The 5,532-nt window shown below is 36.0% G+C and overlaps 1 non-coding gene across 1 annotated transcript; it reads right to left on the bottom strand.

Moving 5' to 3' along the window:
* Positions 1-3,667: 3,667 nt before the first annotated feature.
* On the bottom strand, positions 3,668-5,241 carry LOC101293397. The gene is made up of 2 exons (XR_184730.1): positions 5,092-5,241; positions 3,668-4,939 (listed from the first exon to the last, which is right to left on the bottom strand). It is a non-coding gene; the product is annotated as an uncharacterized LOC101293397 (transcript).
* Positions 5,242-5,532: the final 291 nt, after the last annotated feature.

The following is a 5,532-nucleotide window of genomic DNA, read 5'->3' as shown; positions in this document are numbered from 1 at the left end:
CTCCTCTCTCTCTCTCTCTCTCTCTCTCTCTCTCTCTCTCTCTCTTTCTCTTTCTCTCAATGATCATGTCTCGCCCTTCTCCACCCCAAATCCATGTCATCCAATTCATGTCTTCTCACCATTGATGATTGAACTCTCTTCATTTTGCATGATTCTTGCAATCAAAGCTTTCTTTTTCTTCCTTTCTCTATCACATAATGTAGTCTTATGGTACATAAAGCTAGCCTTAGAGTTTTCAGGCCAAAAGGTGGAGCTTTGGAAGCATATAAACGCATATAGATTGGTATTGGTTCTCTCGTTTCTGATATGCATGATTTTCCTATTACAAAATTTAGGGTTTATCAAATTTGGGGCTTTTCTTCTTTTTGTTTCTAGATATTATTTTCTTTCTTTGTTGAAGTCATTCATTGATTCTCTTATATATATCTAGTTGGTATTAGACATCGATGAAAACAATTCACCAAATTTCTTTGTATTCCCAATTTATTAACATTGGTTGAATTGTGTCTTCTCAATTCATTGGCATTGCTAACTGACAAAAGAATGATGGGTGTATGTGTGGCTTTCAGTTTCAATTAAATGGAGTCAGATGATAATCAAGTTTATATTCCTCAAGTGAAGTCTGAGGTAGTTCCTAAATTAAAACAAGAGTTTGAAACAATGGAGGACGTTGCTACTTTCTACAATAGATATGCAAAAGAAGTAGGGTTTAGTATTAGAAGTCATACTAGTGCAAAGAGCAAGGATAATACCACACTTATGAGGAAACAATGGAGGACGTTGCTACTTTCTACAATAGATATGCAAAAGAAGTAGGGTTTAGTATTAGAAGTCATACTAGTGCAAAGAGCAAGGATAATACCACACTTATGAGGAAGGAGTATGTTTGTTAGAAGCAAGCAGATTCTAAGGTTCAGGGAGAAAAGCGTAAGAGAGGATTAACAAAAGTGGGTTGTAAAGCGAGAATTGCAGCTGTGGGAAAGAAATCTGGAGGATATGCAATCTCTGTATTTGTCGAAGGTCACAACCACCCATTGACAATCCCTGCTAGAGTATCGTTTTTGAAGTCTCATCGTCGTATTTCAAAAGTTGATGAACTTCTATATGAGCAATTACACTTGGTAAATGTGAAGAGACATAAACAGTTTGAATTATTTGGTGTTCAAGCAGGTGGCATTGAAAATATTGGTTTTACACAGTGTGATCTTTATAATTATGGAAGCACTATTCGTCAAAAGAAGAAGGGGCATGATGGAGATCTATTGTACATGCTTTTCCTGAATGAAAAAGAAAAATATTCTTCTTTTGTCTATAGAATGGAGTCAGATAAGGAAAACAGAGTAACACGTTGTTTTTGGGTTGACTCAATTTCAAGACGAGCTTACTGCTTTTATAGGGACGTTGTTATCTTTCATACTACATACAACACAAATCGGTATGGAATGATTTTCGCACCATTAACTAGTGTTAATAATCATGGGCAGACTATCATCTTTGCTTGCATTAATTCTTGAATGATGAGACAGCCGACTCTTTTGTTTGGTTATTCAAGGAATTTCTAAATGCTATGCCTGGAAATGCCCCAAAAAATGCCCCCAAAATGATGATTACCGACCAAGATCCTGCTATGACAAAAGCTATTTTAGAAGCACTTCCACAGACATTTCATAGATATTGCAGTTGGCACATTCTCAATAAATTTTCAGAGAAGCTAGATGCGGTTAAATATCGGGATTACTACCAAGACTTTCATAACTGCATATGGAATTCAAATAGTGGAGATGAGTTCGACTCAAGATGGACTGAAATTGTTGAGAAGAGTGGATTGAGTGATAACAAGTGGTTGGAATTGATATACGAAATTCGTTCATCATGGATACCAGCACATGTAAATCATTGTTTCTCAGCTGGAATGTCAAGTAATCAAAGAGCAAAGAGTCAGCATTCTTTCTTCAAGAATTATGTTTCTCAGTCGAATTCTTTGGTGGAATTTATGGTTCAGTTTAAGCGGGGACTTCTTCACCAACACCACCATGAGTTAGAGGAGGATCATTTTAATATTGAAGAGAAGGCAAAAAGTGTCATGTCCCTTGAAATAGAAGATCATATGGCCAAGGTTTACACACGCAAGTTCTTTTATGAAGTTCAAAAACAGTTGACAGAGAGCTTCAAATATAAACTAGAACTTATAAGAGAAAATGAGACTCATTGCGTGTACAAAGTAGTGAGAAAGAACATTGATACTTGTAAGTCTCGTGCACTCACTTATGAAAAAAATTCTAATTTTGTGTCATGCAGCTGTAGAAAGTGGGAGAGTGAAGGGCTCCCATGTGTCGACATGTTTTGTCATATTTGATTAAGATCCAAGATGTTGATAAATTGCCTATTCAGTACATCTTGAAGAGATGGATTAAGGAAGCAAGACAAAGTCTTGTGTTAGATTCTGATGGAGCAGAGATAAAAGATAACAAAGCTTTACTTGCAAGGAGAACTAAATTGTTCCAGCATGCTACATATGCAATTGATAAGGCAATCGTCAATGATGAGGCTAGCCAGCTCCTAATAGATTCGTTGGATGCTTTCTTGGAGAATTTTAAATCACTGAATGTTGGTAATGAAAGTGGACAGAGTGCAGTAGCTTTGGAGACCAAGACTACTACTATTCAGCATGTTTTTAATGAACCAGATCAAGTCAGAGAAGGTTGAAGAAAGGAAAAGAGAAGAGGAAAGTTAAGACAAAGGAGAGTCAAGGTAGGAAATGCCATGAATGTGGACTATATGGTCAGTCACATGACAAAAGAAATTGTCCAACACTTCTTGGAAAATAAGAATCTATACTTATTGTGTTTGATATTACTATTTATGTTTTCATTATTTTTTGATTGATATATATCTCTATATAATCTTGCTTATTTATGTAGGTCTTGCTTATTTATGTAGGCCTGCTAATAGTAAAGATGTGGATTCAAATTCAACTAGTATGGATGAGGATAGTAGTTCATCTACTGGTGAATTCGATACATGTATGATAATACACTTTTTGTTTATATGGTTGTTGTTTTATTGTTAGAACTGATCAGCCTTTTTTTTCTTTATATGTATTGACTGATCAGCCTTTTTTTTTTTCTCTCTCTTTATAAGAACTGATCAGCCTATTGTTTGCTTTGTTTTAAAGAATAATGTGTAAGGAGAACAATTGACAATTTTTCTGTGAATGAACCTCATTGTGTACCAAGTAGTAGATTTTGCAGAATACTTCCCATTTTGTGATTAATGCAGATGCACATAATTTTTGTTGCCCTTATTTATAGGTCTGCACTAGCTTGGTGAGAAGAAACAATGATGATCTGTTGCATTATCATCAGAGAGACCTCATTGAGAAGAAACAATGATATTTTGGCACATCAACATATGGTCTCTTTGAATAGATTTTAGATTCATATGCCTTGAATAGATCTCAGAAACAATGAACTGTTGTTGGCCTTTTTATAGGTCTGTACACATTGAGGAGAAACAAAGATGATATGTTACATTATCATGATCTTTTCTGTGTTTCCCTTGTTTTACAGTAGTTGATATCCCAACATTTATGATATATATGCCTTGAATAGATCTCAAATACATAGCATAGTGAATTGGTTTCTGTCAAATGTATTGCACAAAGTCAGAAATAAGTGAAGTATTGTATACACAATGCCTTTGATTAAGTGTACAATTCATATACCCAACTCCAGTAGTACATATGTTATCTATATACACAATTGCAGCTGGAAGGATTTAGTTAGTTTCAACTTGTAACTTTACAGAAACACCAACAAGGGGATAAAACTGAATTCATTGGTATGGAACAATTGACAAAATTCATCTAATAGCTGTTGGATTTATAATACGACAGTCATGTACAAATTTCATTCCTTCCCACAACCTGTCATCTAAACCATGAATAATGCCATGAATACTGATTGCTTGACAATTTCTTGAGGAGCTGTATCATAATCCCATCACAATAAGGTAATGTTTTATATTTGAAAGCTCTATGTGTATCCCCTGTAGAAACACATTTGCTTGTCTCCAAGTTGCTCAGTGTATGTACAACAAGCTCTGAAAGGTGAACCAAAGAATGCTCTGAGTAAGTCATTGAAGATTATGAGAGTTGGGATTGTGAGGGAGCTTACTGTGCACAAAGGTCCATGTAAGGTACTCACCAACATCTTGCTTGTGCCCTGTCATCATATTCAAGTCTTTGTATGTATCAGCAACTTCATGTGACAAATGCAATTGAGTAAATGCAATTGCAATGACAGCCACGAGATCTACTAGATCAATATGATACTCATGTTACAACAACTCCAAACTTGTCGATGCTTCTCCCATAACAAACACAATAAGTTAAGGTAAGAGTAATGGAGGATGCCTATCTCCCTTCACAAGAGCATAGTGGAATGCATCAACCATGTTGTCAACAAATATAAGCCCCTTCTCTCCATCAACTAAACTGTTCCTCTTCAACTTATGCCATTGTAATAAGACATGAAGGGATATGTCCTTAGAAACATACTCGCTAATTAGTGCCAAATCCGTGTCCATCTTAAGCTCTGAGTTACTAATCTGCATAAGCATTTGAATTGTTTAAGCTATTTTATGCTCATTGCAACAAGCCTTCAATATTGGCACATGAACATAAGACCCCAAAATAATTCCTTGAGCATTCTTTTCATCAAAAGTAACATGTGCTTCATCTGATGATGTCGTACCAATGCAAGCATTAATAATGCCGTAACAACCTGATATATCAACCATAATTGTAGGAGACTCTAGCTTCTGAGCTTCAATAATCAACCTGCATCAAGTTGATTTACAGAACAATAAATTGTTGAGGTAAGCTTCCTTTCCTTTTAGCCGAGAGTGCCCAAAAAGCATGATATCTATGCCAACAATGCTGCAACAATAAGAGTAAGCCAGAACATCACCAGTATGATCGAAAAAAAAGGAAGAAATTTCCCAATTACAGTATCAAAAACGGAAAGAACCCTATATTTTGTAATTAGCTAGAAATCAAGGATATCAAAAACGAGATCAGATAACCCGTACTTAAGTTAACTCTAGATGAGTTTTCGTGCTTCCAAATCTCCAATTTTGGGGCCAAAACTCCATGGGAGGTGGACATCAAATGACCGAGAACTTCAATTTGTGTGAGAGAAAGGAAAAGGAGAAAGCTGGGCTTGTCACAAATCGTGCAATCTGAGGCGAGCAAGTGTTAATGAATTGGAAGACATGGATTTCGGGTGGAGAAGGGTGATACAAGATCGTTGAGAGAAAGAGAGAGAGTGAGAGAGAGGGAGACTGAATATTCGGGTTCATTCTTAGCTATTTGACCCGCTCGCTATGGGTTTTCATCCGCTTTGATCATCTAGAACCGTTGGTTTTCATTTAAACCATTCAACGGCTGATATGGGTTCGTGCGCATTTTTGCCAAAGAACGGACGTGCGCTTCACATCGTCCCTATATATATATATATATATATATATATA

The sequence above is a fragment of the Fragaria vesca genome, linkage group LG5, assembly GCF_000184155.1.
Source record: "Fragaria vesca subsp. vesca linkage group LG5, FraVesHawaii_1.0, whole genome shotgun sequence".
NCBI lineage: Eukaryota > Viridiplantae > Streptophyta > Magnoliopsida > Rosales > Rosaceae > Fragaria > Fragaria vesca.
Note: the sequence above shows the minus strand (reverse complement) of the source record. Positions and strands in the feature narration are given on the sequence as shown.